The following is a 14587-nucleotide window of genomic DNA, read 5'->3' on the forward strand; positions in this document are numbered from 1 at the left end:
TGAACTGGCCCTAGTAATAATCAGCCGGTTTACCATGCCACCACAATAGGCTGGCAGTGGAGACCACCTATTGTAGTAGGATATCACCATACAAACTCAACAATAAACACAACTCCACACGAAGTAGAATAGCCAACAATAACCATCAATCAATAATTCCTCAGCCATTACCACAAGGAAATGATAAAAGCACAAGCAAACTTAAGCTTTTAACGCAAATCATTTTACAAACTCCAACACAAGAAACAACCTGGAAATTCTTTCCTTGAACACAAACTTTGCATAAAAGAAGCATCAAGTCATAAACTTATTTCCAAAGCAATAAACATTTCAAAATCAATCATGAAACCAACAAAATCACATTAATTAAAATAGAATATAAAAGCATATAGATATTGGTAATTTTCCAATAGGGTCATGCTTAATAATCCCACTCACAAACTTAGGCGAGTATAGCACGTGAGAGTGTTACTCCTCTGCATGCCCCTTGCCTTAAGTCATTTCCTCAACACCTAACCAACCATGACCGCACACAAACACACAAAAAAGAAAAGAGTAAGCCAAAGAAACACCAGGGAAAACCATAAGATTAAGCATGCAAAATGACCCTCAACGAGGTCAACGGTTAGCTCAAAGCTAAGATCGGCGATTTCAAAAGAATTCCAAAGGTTCTAGGCTTCCCTCTAAGACAAAGAAACTAAGGAAACAAGGAGAACTCACTCTTGCAACAATAACCCCAAAATTGCAAGGACAAGGTTCACTCAAGATTCCAACAATTTTTGGAAAACAAACAAGGGAATCACACTCCAATAATCTTCTACACTCTAATAAGAGGATAGTGCAAGAATCAAGGCTCAAATATGCTCATTCACCACAAGCACTAAGTTCACCTAGCAAGGATGAAGAAACAAGGAAAAAACAAGAAAGAATATGGTGTTTACCTTGCTAGCTTCAAGAGAGAAGGAAGAAGAAAAGATGGAGATTCAATCTATCAAGGGAAGGATTTTCATTCAAGGTCTCCTTCTTCTCCAAGAGAAAAGCAAAGAGGTAATGAAAGGAAAAAGCATGGCTTTGAAAAGACAAGGCATGGTTGGGGGGGTATGGCCAAAAGAAGGGACATGGAAAAGACCAAATTGCCCTTCTAACTCCCAAGTATGAAAAAATATTAAAAAAATATTAGGGTTAAAAAATAGAGCAGGGTAGAACATTTAGTGTACTGACTTGCTTCTTATAACTATTAGGTACATTCTAAGATTCTTGTGGGTGCTCAACAGCAATGTTGCATCCACGATTCTCCAATACACCAAGTTTTATGAATGTAACTACGGGCTTCATACACGTTAAGTTTTGCAAACTATACAAAGCAATCGCAATTACAGTAATTAACACATGTCAAGTTTTACAAATAAAACTACACAATTCAAGCATGCCAAGTTATACAACACATGAATTAATAGAAGAACACAATAAAACTCCATAGACATTATAAGCAAGTAAATCAAGGTACACTAAGCAAACATGGTTCAACATCTTAGGGCACCCTAGAACGGTTATCCCCTTATGAATTCATACAACTAAGAGGAATAAATGAGTATAATAGGGTGAGATATCATGACCCAGATAAGTGCTTGAGTGTTAAGAATACGAAGTATTCTTTCCTTACAATGAGCATTACTTTTATCAGATTTTAGCGCTAATACACGTGCATTTGTGTTCTTTTGTGCATGTGCCAAATATGAAAGAAAGAAGCCAATGTAGATTGTGAATGCACTATTTAATGAAATCTAGGAAGGAATAAACGTGAAGACACAAGTTGGGCTCCAAGATACGTGAATGTGTGCCAACCTCAATGAATTCAAGAAATTACAATGAGTTGGAGGGGCACGAAGGCAGTTACAATTGCGTATCCCGACTTGTGCAATGATAGCAAGATCTTCACTAATGAGCCTTTTATTGAAAAAGCGACGGGATCTACGGCATGGACGTGTACCTGTTTATGTTGCCTCGATGAAAAACGTGGAATAGGGAGTGGTTCTTGGTCGGGGGGTACTGTAGCATGGTAACGTAGTAAATCACTGTAGCAATTTACTGTAGCAGCTGATGTTCATAGCCCGCCGAAAATCAAAATTCCAGAGAATCCAAACGCCCGTGTGGAATTTTCATAGGGGCGTGTGGAAAATCCAGAGGGCCGTGTGGATGCCCGATTCCAGCCTATTTAAAGCCGGGATTCAGCCCGATTTGAGGATCCTTCTTTCCATCTTTTCTTCAACTCTTGAGAGGCTTGCGGCTAGGGTTTAGAGGGGTATTGGTGACAAGGTCCCCTTGCGTATATCCCGCAAGTGCACGGGTTTGTCAAAGTAATAATCCCGGGTGAGCGGGTATCGAATCCACAGGGAGTAGGGAATAAAAATACTTAATTTGATTCTTAGCTATGTAAAAGATCAATGGTAATGAGTGTGACAATGATTCAATTCTCAACAGTAAAAGCAACAAGTAAGAGAGCAAAAGCTAAAGAAGAGGGTAAGGCAATCGATAAAGATGGGGTACCCGGATAATGCTCCGCCTAGGATAATTGTTTCAAGTGCAAGAACCCTCTATTATGCTTCCTAATCAATGCAATGGTGAGTCGTGGAAATCCTTAATTACATAGTCCCAAATCTAAGGTCAACTATGCCTAACTCTATACATGTCCCGGTGGAGAAATCGAACAATCTCAACACCTCGCACTCGCATAGAGTTACAATGAGCTCTAGGGATTCCAAGTGATAAATCTCTTCCTTATTGTAGACCTAACCCTATGGTCCAGGTGGAAGGTCCCTAACCACAATTGAGCCCTAGATACTAAGATCACCTCAACACTTCACTCCGTTGCACGCGTAACTAAGCCCCAGCGGAAGTTCATCCCTTAGACCATTCACTCTATTATGACCGCAAAGAACTCGAGGAACGGAGGTAGAATCTATCATGCCAGAGGGGAAAGGGGACGCTCCTGTACCTCTCGACTCACCCTCTCAACCCTCTCCAACCTAACTTTGTCTAACGCTCGTGGTGTGTCACTCACTCACAAGGTTACCAACAAGAACTCTCAACCCTAGTGTCACTCTAGGGGAAATGTTCATACAATCAAGCATTCAAGGTTGGAACTCACAATACACATCAATTTATTGAAAGCATAATAAAGAGGTTCAAAGAAACAAATGCATCCTAGGGTTCACAATACCCGAGTACCCACTAGGGGTTTAGCTCTCCATGGAGCTAAGTACAATCAAAGAAATAGAATGTAAAAGCAATGAATCCATAAAGAAACCCCCTCGATAGTCGTGTCGATGGTCTTGTGGAAAGTCCTCTACTCGTCATCCAAGGATTCCCTCGTCAGGTATAGGATACGCCTCGACGGAAGCTCCCCTACCAACCTTCTTCCTAAGGAATGACAATGTCGGAGCCATAGAACCTCTCCAAAACCTTGGCCAATACCCTCGAAACCCCTAGCCAAGCCCTATCTCAAGTTGGGGAAAAAGATGGAGAAAAAGAATACTAAAAATCGGGGCTGATTCGGCTTTTAAATAGGGTCGAATCGGGTCGACTATCATCGGGCGTGGATACTTCACGTGCCCTGGGGAATTTCCACACGGGCGTGGATAATTTCTACACGGCCCGTGTGGATCCTCTCGAACTCCTGCTTTTTCTCGGCCGGTGTAAGCAGTGCTTGTACGATGACTTTCTACCGTGTTTCTACGGTTCTCGTTACGATGATCCGGCTCGAATAGCTTCCCCGAATCCATACTTTCATCGGAGTAACACAAACAGGCACACGTTCACGTCGTGGATCACTTGCTTCTTCAATGATAGGCAAGTTGGTGGAGCTCTTCTTCTATGTGCATAAGTCGGAATGCTCGAGTGTGACTGCCTTTGTGCCCCTCCAATTGGATGTGCTAAACTCGAATACGAGGAGGTTGGCACACACTCGAGCATCTCACACCCGACCTATGTCTTCGCGTTTGAACCTTAGTAAGATTTCCTCCAAAATCAGTGCATTGTGCTCCACATTGGCTTCTTTCCTTCATACTCGGCCTCACAACCCTGCCTGCACGAAAGTAACATAAAAACACACGTATTAGTGTAAAAACCCGAGAAAAGTAATACTCAACATAAGGAATGAACGCTTCGCATTCATATCGCACAATCACTTATTAATTGTCTAGGATTTTGGAGTGGTTCTACGGCTTTGACACTATGTTTCTCTTGGAAGATAATTATTGGGGGAGCTTTCTTCGGCACCGATCCGGCGATGTGTGCCCTAGGCTTGACAAGGGTTCCTTTGGAGAAGACGAGGCTAATCCACAAGACCAATGACACGACTACCGAGGGGGTTTTCCTATAGATTACTTGTTTTTGCTTTCAATTTTGCTATTGATTGTATCTTGCTCCATAGAGAGCTAAATTCCCTAGTGGATACTTGGATTTGTGAATCCTAGGATGTATTTATTTTATTAACCTTTTATTATGCTTTCCTTAATTGATGTTTTTCATTGAGTTCCAATCTTGAATGCTTATTGAATGATTTCTCCCTTAGACTGACACTAGGGTTGAGAGTTCACATTGGTGACCCTTGTGAGTGAGTGGCACACCATGAAGATTAGACAAAGCTAGATTGGAGAGGATCAAGAGGGTAAGTCGAGATGTAGTGAAGCGTCCCTTTTCCCCTCCGGTATGATTCATCCTACCTTCATTTCCTAGGGGTCTTTGAGATTACAATAGAGTGAAGTACTAAGAGAGGAACTCCGCTGGGGCTTAGTTGTGCGAGCAATAGAGTGAAGCGTTGAAATAATCCTTAGTATATAGGGCTTAATTGTGACTAAGGGCCTTTCACCTGGACCAAAAGGTTAGGTCTACATATAGGAATAGGCTTTATCACTTGGAATCCCTAGAGCTTCTTACAACTTTATACAGTGTGAGGTGTTAAGACTGGTAGATTTCTCCGCCGGGACATAGTGTAGAGTCAGTAACGGTTGACTTTAGATTTGGGACCGTGTATCTTAGGATATCCATCACTCATTGAGCATCAGTTAGGAAGCATAATAGTTGGTTTTGCATTTGAAGCGATAATCTTAGGAGGATCAACATCCGAGTACCCGACTTTATATCGATTGCCTTTTCTCTCACTTATTTGTGCATCTCTTTCTTGTTTAATTTATCTTTTCTTACATTACATCTTATCAACACAATCATCGTTTCATCTTCGCTTAGTTAAGTAGCAACTTGAGTGTTTTTATTCCCTACTTCCTGTGGATACAATACCCACTCACTTGGGATTTTTTACTTCGACAAACCCGTGCACTTGCGGGTCACATGTAAGGGGCCTTGTCACTCCCCCTTTCACAGGATCTTCTCAATTGTGTCTTAAAAGCTTCATGGATGAGATAACTCCACTTCTCAGGTGCTTTCAACTCAACCTTGACCTCCTTAGGAATTGTGGTAAAGACAGAGCGAATAGTGAAGTAGATCCCTCCAAAGAATGTCCACCAAAAAGTCCCTTTGTTAACCTAATTATGGGCATAAAAAGAGGTTTTTAAGTTGAACACGGCCTCAGCACGAGGGTGTTCAGGCTATGATTTCCTTGAGACTCGGCAGAACTGAATGAGTGATAAGCATAGGGAGAGCATGATTGTGCTCTCCCAGGAGCATGACCTTGAAAGGAGTCCTGTGATCGTGTTTCCATTGAAGAGTATAAACCTTTTGAATTCAGAGATAATTATGAGGACAACACAGTCATCCTCTCCCAAAAAATGCTTGTGAAAGGAGCACATAGACCGTGCTTCCCTGAAGAGAAAAGAGGCATCCATCAGAGAATATCACCAGGAGGGAGCTTTCCCGTGCTTCACCTGTGTTTTCCTTGGATCACCCCCACTCTTGCATTGTCGCTCAGGCCTCATGGAGACATCAATAATCACAGGTGAGGAGCATGAATGTGCTAGGGCCATTCTTGGCTTGCACATTTAGAATATTTTGCCTTTGTTTGCCGATTTTCATTTTGATTTCACCTTTTTGCTCCAAACCCTAATAAACTGCACAATGAACGCATGATACACAAAATAATATCGAACTACAACAAATACTTGCTAAAGTACAAGAGAAATGCACAAAAGAGGTAAAAGAATTACTAAATGAAATGCATTCATCAGGTTGTCAAGAGAATATTCCATACTTAATGAGCATGTGAAGAAACTAGATAAAAATGATCAGTCTTCCAATACGACTAGTATAAACTTCTGACTAAGAATCTTGTATAATACCGGTAAATAATGTAGTATTACGTAATCAATGACACTAGTTGTCAATAAGGGAGTTAATAATAGTCTTATTGCAAGCGAGGATCATATGTCAATAATAATGTTAAATAGTGATGTTTGTGTGTCTATAAAAGGGAAGGACTCTTGATGAGAATCCATCCCTTGAAGTTCATTATTTCTATCCCTTGTTTGCTTCATTAATTCATCACTACCTATAATCCCTTGAAGCTTAGTGTATGTTTTCTCTTAAAAAAGTATGTAATTATATTTAAGTTTAAAATATAAGCTTGTTTTAAGTATTTTTCTTGTACTTCTTTAACTATGTATAGTTAAGAGGTCAAGATGACGGCTAGGAAGCTCATTCTTAGAAGGAACACTCTACTACTATGTACTATTTTCTATGTAATATGTAGAGCTATCTCGCTACCTCTTGTTAGGAAACATCTCAAAATTGCACAAAATAATTAGAAGCATGCGGAAGCAAAAAAATAAAAAAGATTGCGATATCAACTAGTGGATTTGATGAAGACCGTAATTAATTAATTATAATTAAATAAATATTTGAAAGAACCTTTTCATATTTTAAATATATTCCTTTGATGTTCTAAATATGTTTCTAGAATCTTCCTAGATCTTCTAGTGTTGAACAACGGTCCCACCCCTTTAGATCACATGCAAGGATCTAGAAACAGTCTACACTTCTTTTCTAAAATAGCTGCTAGAGTTAGAAAGGAGAGTGAGAGAGAGTGGGAATTTATCTCACCAAAGAATAGAATTAATTGATTCTAGGGCTAGAGAGAGTCATATTTATAGGAACTTTATAAAATATAATAAATATTAACCTATTATGAAGTGTTAATAGAAATATAAGTCCTAAAACAACTTTTATCTTCAAGTCTTTATATCTTTGATTAATTTTTTGAATCCATCAAAGTTTAATAAAAATTTAAACTTAAGACAACCCAAGACTAATTTATAATTTTACTTCATCCTATGAAGTAAAATTATAAATTAACAATTTGACCTTTATACTCAAAATAAGATTGATTCTTAATTCCTTTAAGTGTGACTCTCTAGGCTCATTTCAATTACTATTGAGAGGATACCAAAAGACGTGGATGATACCTAGCCAACCCTTATAGCCCTACGTCATAGCTCAATTGAACATAAATGAGTAGATCATTACAAATTTTTCTGATTATGATTACCATATATGTATTAACCATTCGTTCTTGTATCCCAATTGAGTGAGAGTCATGGTAATTGTCAAACTCACTAAATATAATCATATGCAAATAACCATAGTAGGGTAAGATTGTCAAACTACTCATTGCGTCCCACAAGATTAGTTTGACTGCCTTGACCAAGGTCTTCTAATTTCACCTACTCATGATCACATAGGAAACTAACTCATTTACTTCGAGAGACTGAATTCTTTCATGGTGACCACTCACAACTTATACTTGCTCGACATAACTGCACTTCGATGTTGACCCTACCAAAGGGTAAACCAAGCCTAACTACTCTAGTAATAGACTAGGCATTACAAGCACATCGTGATCATGATACCTTAGGTCTAAGGTTCACTCATATGATCATAACCAATAATTTCAATTTTTGATAGTCAAAGAGTAAAACCCATGTGGTTGGATTGTTCCCAGTCATGTTCGAATACACTAATCCTATCGATGTATTTATGGCATATACTCACACTATCCCATAGTGTTCAACTAGTACTTTTTGTCAAAGTATATACCATATACATTACGAATCTTTAACGTCCAATTATTTAAGTATATAAGTACTAAACCCTTCTAGTGCCTTTCTCCTTATCTCAAAAGAAATAGAAGGTTTACATTTAATACACAAGGACTATAATATTCAAAACTAATTAAAATGTCATGAGAAGATTTATATGACAATTAAAATAAATGTCTATTATTAATAATAAGAAATTATAATAGAAATGAAATGCCTTAATACAAGTATCCTTATTGGCATTCAATGGCATAATCCTAACACCTCCTCCCTTCTTTATTTTATGGTTTTACTTTTCCTTAGAGTAGGGAATGAACTATGGGTTGTAGTGGGTAATTCTTGAGCATATAAGGTGCCTCACTCAGGCGGTTCTATGTAAAGCTTCTTGTGGGTTTATGAATTGGCAATGTATCATGTCGTGTTCTAGATGAGTCCACCTAGAGCAGCTCTATACGTGGGAGTTACTATGCTCAAACCTAAGACCACATAAGATAGAAATGGAAGGGACCTATAGAAAAAATAGGTTTACTCTTTGGTAGGTAATACTCAATAGGGTTAGATATATTCCCCTTGAGACTAAGGAGTACGAGTATAATTATTATGCTTGTGCTTAAGTTTTATTTACACTTTTCCTGCACCCCTATAACCATAAAAAATTTCTCTATCAGAAAAGAATGATGTATCTCAATAAATTGATAAATCTTCTAATATGCAACATGTGTTACATAGATGAATATATCTTTTATTTAAAAAAATTATTATTATAAAATGTTTCAACAAAATGCCTGAATAATCTTGTTTACCATGATATGCTTTTCATCGAATTACCAAACCAATGGGAGTTAAAACTTCAAATGAAATATCCAGAATATATTCAAAATAGACTTGAAAGCCTAGGAAGGAGAGAAGAATGTCTTCAAATAAAGTTAGAAGAATGGTGCTTAAAAGCCAATTTAATCAAAACAACATCGAAAGCTATTAACAAAGAATTGTGTTGTTAGCCAATCACAAAACCCCTTATTTTAGGCTCTGAGTGTGGCAAAAAAACAAATACAGTTAAAAGAAAAATAAAATTATTATAAAAAATCCATTAAAAAACCAACAATAGTCTAAAAAAGAAATAAAAGTAACTTAAATTGAAAGCCTAAGCCCATTTTGAGGTTTGTGTTTCAAATTAATATTTATCTCACTTATTATTATATCAAACTGAATCAAAATATGAAAAGGATATATCTACAATGAAACAGCAAAATTGAGTGTAATGCAAATTTGATTAGCAAATACTTTTCTAATATAACAAAAAAGTATAGCCATGGAGTCAAGAAAAGTCCCGCCAAAACCCCAACGCCTCAGGGGTAGCAAAAATCAAATCAAAAGGACAAAATTGTGATTCGAGCTGCAGGCTAGGGGCTTTCCAGTACTACAAGCCCTGTTAGTTTTTTAATCTACGGTCTTGTGACGTGGCGCTCATCCATTCGTTCAACTTCTTTAGTCTACTCCCACTTTCGACACCTTATCCCCGTCCCTTTTTTCGTTTTGGAATAATCTGTCCTTTTTATTCGCAAAAAATCGCTATAAATTCAAGAGAGGCGTAAAATTCTCGTTCATTCTTCGATCTGATAACCAAGAAGAACAGATTCTGTCCATTTTTTTTCATCTTTTTGGGATCGAATTTGTTCTTCGATCGGTCCTTGGACTCATCTGCATCTTGCGCTTGCTGGGAATCCCTTTCTGCGTCACGAAATGTGAGGGTTTTCTGCTCTTTCCTTGGTATTTCTTGTGTTTTCTTGATGATATGATGGATCAGTGTTGTTGGGCTTTTGTTTTGGTGTTTTCATTGTGTTTTTATGTTTTAGATGTTGGATTTTGTGATTTTCTCTGTTGGTTTGATCTGATTCTTGGTGAAGTTTGCTCCTTGTGTTATTTATTTTTTCTGGGCTTTGATTTTTTGAATTTTTGCCTGCTTAAACACCGAGATGTCTGAAGGTCATTGTTTAGCACTTTCAGGTTATTTAGTAGTTTAATCTTTTAGATTTTTTCTTCATTTGATGTTATCTGGGATTTTGCTGTTACTATCTTGCTAGTTGATGTGTCTGATTGAGCTTCACTAATATGATGAATAATAGTTTGTTTAATTTGATTTTTTACATTTTTCTCATTGAATTTTTTTTTGTTCCTTTGCAGGTTTGAATTTTTTTTTTCATGATTTTCTTGAACTACTGAAGGAACGGTGGATATGGCTAGGATTTGAGGGTTTGAGATGGTGATAAGTGACAACGAGAGAGAGCACGCTGGTTGGCGTTCATGAAGTTTGGGCCATGACTGTGCACCGGCGTGCTCTATCTCGCTGTCATTCTGTCTCATCCGCCATCAACTAGCCTGGCTCGCCTTCCTTACTTCCTTTTGTCTTTTCATGGTTTCTTAGAGGCTTGCTCTTGCTGGAACTCCTTGCTGACAAAAGATTGGGAGATTCAGTTGTATTCAGACAGTTATTCCATTTGAAGGTCAACTCTCCTACTACAATAAAATCATGTAGCTAAGTTCCGTTTGTTGATTTATGCCCTCATTTCATGCATTATGCATAAGATTGCAAGTTGTTTTAGCAGGTTGATTTCATCATCTCTAAGCTGTTTTATTGAAATATTTCTGTTATTTGATCTCCTGTTGCTTGTATGTTTTACAGTTTCCATTACCTGATTTACTTTTCTTTGTGTGAAGTAGATGGTTATTTCATCTATATCTATATCTGCCTACATAATTATGTTGGAATAATGGTAATAGGATTTAAACTAATAAACTGGCAAAATTGGTTTCAAGCTGTGCAACAACTATCACTTATCATTTGGACTTATGTTTGCCCCACTACTCGGTATGCAAAGAAAGATGTGGGAATAACCTCGAGTATCCAATGAAGCCAATGGTTAACTTTTGCCTTGCACGCTGATGTGAAACTGCCAAACATGACTAGATTGTTGTATAATTGTTTTGATCTTCTGTAACATGTAGATTATAAAGAATTTGGATTATTAAGGAAACATCATGAAATTCAATGAGTTATTCTATTTTTCTCAAAATGGTTTTGAACAAGTCTTTATGTAGCTTTGCAATTGGCTTTTAGCTTTGGGACACAACATTTGGGGGCCATTTGGATTGAAGGAATGGATATTATTGGAATGTGAAACATTATCTATAGTAATATATATACCCATGTTTGGATATACAATTCTTAGAATGGGAATGGATATAATGTAGATAATGAGATTCTATGTAGTTAAAGAATTCCATTACCCCAAAAACTAGAGGGGAATGGGGGAGAATGAACACTATTGATGATGAAATGATGCGTTTGGCCCCAATTAAGATTAATTAAATTAAAATTATTAATTTAAATAATTAATTATGATAACTAAAGTAAATAAAAATTTAGTAATTTAATATTTAATTTGAATAATTAAAATAAATAATAAATAGCACGAATATTATATATATATATATATATATAATTATAGTAATTAAAGTGAAATGACATTTTTTTGCTCCAATGGAGATTTAACTAAATTCAATAATTAATTTAACTATTTAATTATGATAATTAAAGTAAAATGATACTTTTGCTTATGGATATTTAAGTTAAATATTTAATTATAATAATTACTTTGAATAATGATATTTAAAATATTTTATTAATAAAATTTTTTATCATTATACATTGTTGACTATGTTATATATAAATATCATTTGTTTATATTAAAGGGCATAAAAGTTATTTTATCATATTGTTTCTTTCAAATTTTTTCATTCTCCTAAAATATCCTTCAAACCAATTGTAGTTTTCATTCTCATTCATATTCCTATAGTTTCATGCCCATTGTTATGTCCATTTCCATTCTATTGTTATTTTGCAAACCAATGCTCCCTTCGTGTCTTTGTGTCTTTGTGTCTTTCCATGATGAGACACAACCTTTAGGTAAGTGTCTTTTTAGTATTAGATATAATTCTTAATTAATTGTCTTTTCATTATAAGACAACTTTTAGATTAAGTGCCTTTGAATTATAAGACACAACCTTTCATTTTGAAATTGCATCAATAATCTTCCACCATTTTTAAAAATTCAAATACCAACAACTCCAGGAACTCAATGCACTAATGAAAGTATCAATAAAGGTTTGAACTTTCACTCAATAAATGTAAATGTTTTATTGCTATTCTAAGTTGTATGGCATTGAAAGGAAAATGATATTCATAGGTTAGCTAAGGGCCTAATGCTAGAGAAAGGACAATGAGGGATATAGGGAGTGCTAAGTGTATAAAAAGTGAATAAAATAAAGTGCCAGCGAAGAAAGAAGAGATTAAGAAAAAAATGGAGAGGATAATTTTTGAAGTTGTTTAATGTGGATTGTGAGAGTAATATATGTTGCAAGATAGTAATACTGAGGTTAGTGATAGAATTAAGTATGCTAGGAATATAAGAGCTACCAAACTTAAGGATACACTTAGAAAGATCAAAGTAGGAAGGGTGTCGGCCCAAATGTTATCCTAATAGAATTTTGGAAATCCTTGGGAGATGAGGGGATATCATGACAAGGTTTTTAAAATCCCAAGGAGGGTTTCAAGGCGCTTCTCAAACTTGAGGCGAGGCGTTTCAGGCATAAGCCTCAATTTTTTTAGGAAAAAAAACAACAAAATTGTCTACAAAATACAAAAATATTATCAATTATTCCTAATTTTCATAATTTCATAGTCAAAATCACAAAATAACAAAAACTAGCAAACTATAATTCCAAACTCATAACATAATAATTAATCCAAACACAAATTATGTAAAAAGTTAACCATATAAAAAAAACATCAATCTTGGAGTACAACAACAAGCTAAAAGCAAGTTATTAACATTAAATCTAAAAAAAGACTTTTATCTTGATAATTTTTCTCATTTACATAATCTTTAGATTAAAAAATTAAGTTGGTACATACGACATGCAAAATCATAGGTGTTGATGAGCTTTTTTTTTATTGAATTATATATATATATATAAGTTTTTATTAATAATATATATATATATATAAACATTTGTATTTGGTTTTAGACCTTAAGTCACAATTAAGAAATTTGGTTTTTTTGAGGCCTAAGCCGCATGCGCTTTTTCAATGAGGCTTAAGCCTCAATTAATTGTTTGAAGGTGTGTGCCTTCAGGCCTTGGCCTTTCATCTCACCTTGAGGCGTGCCTCAAGGCGTACGCCTCAAATGATTTTAAAAACCATGTATCCTATGAAAATGCTAGATGAATGAAGAAAAGAGTATTTTAGTATTCACCTATAACAATAAAAGTAACATTTTTTTTAGGGAAGGAGCTCAGAGAGCTATTTTATTAATAACAAAACAAATGTATACAATTAGTTTGATTACAAACCAAGAACTGAAAACTATAAAATTACATCAAACCACAACCACAGAAACTAAAACCAGACAACAGAAAATTATAAAACTAAATTAAAGCCATTGGCTCTGAGAATTTTCATCAGCCATCTAGGAAGATCCTGACCTCTATGGAAGAGCGAAACTTCATGCTGATGAAGGCCATGAAGAGCTAGCATATGCGGCACCCTATTCCAACACAGAGGGATGGAGTGAAGCGCAGGAGACCCCATCTCTTCAAGAAGAGCTTTAATGATCTGAATCTGCTGCATAATCTGCCAATCTTCTAACGGTGTATCCTGCTATAAAGTTGAGACGAGCATAGCACTTGAAGATAAAATTGTTTTGACATTGTAATCTAAGCTCCAATTTTGTGTGGCTTGCAAAGCAAAATGAAGAGCTCGGACAGCCGCCTCAGTATCATTAGTGGTCGGACACCCACCGCTTCCTGAACATATCTTCATGGAATCAGAATCAAAGACCATGAATCCTATACCCGCATTATTTAATTCAGCATTATAAGCATAGGCAGCCATCAGAATTGGACTATCTGCATGTGTGAAATTATTCATGATAAAATTATTTCGCAATTGAAAGGAAGAGGCATGGAAATACTCCCAGACATGACCAGAAGCTCTTATGGATACAAAGTGGGTGTCAAGCTCTTTCGACTTGAATATCTGATTGCACCTGGCTTTCCATATAAACCACATTGTTGCAGCGATCACAGATTGAATATAGAAGTCATTACCCGATAGCTCTTGATCCATCCAATGCCCAGAAGAAATTCCTTGCGTCAGATTAATAGGCTTGCTAATAGCCGAGCTTGTAAGAGCCCATATTTGTTGAGACTTATGGCAGGTAAGAAAGAGATATTCAGTTGTTTCAGGAAACAAATTACAAAATGAACACATGGTTTGGGGACCCAGATTCAAACGGTACAAATATTCTCTGATTTTAACAGCGTTATGCATCAGTAACCATAAGAAGTGTTTGACTCGGGGGGCAACTTTGAGTCTCCAAATTTTGCCCCACCCACTCCATTGAGCATTTAAACCCTTGTTTTGATTAAAGAATGAGTAAATCCTACTAGAGACTTTGAAACCTTTAGAATTTGGGAAC

General features: G+C 36.2%; 1 long non-coding RNA gene across 1 annotated transcript; it reads left to right on the forward strand.

The window, feature by feature from the left end:
- Positions 1 to 9593: 9593 nt before the first annotated feature.
- Positions 9594 to 10606, forward strand: LOC120270948. The gene is made up of 2 exons (XR_005539723.1): positions 9594 to 9793; positions 10233 to 10606. It is a non-coding gene; the product is annotated as an uncharacterized LOC120270948 (long non-coding RNA).
- The last annotated feature ends 3981 nt before the right edge of the window (positions 10607 to 14587 follow it).

This window comes from Dioscorea cayenensis, chromosome 10 (assembly GCF_009730915.1).
Source record: "Dioscorea cayenensis subsp. rotundata cultivar TDr96_F1 chromosome 10, TDr96_F1_v2_PseudoChromosome.rev07_lg8_w22 25.fasta, whole genome shotgun sequence".
NCBI classification, from domain to species: Eukaryota; Viridiplantae; Streptophyta; class Magnoliopsida; order Dioscoreales; family Dioscoreaceae; genus Dioscorea; species Dioscorea cayenensis.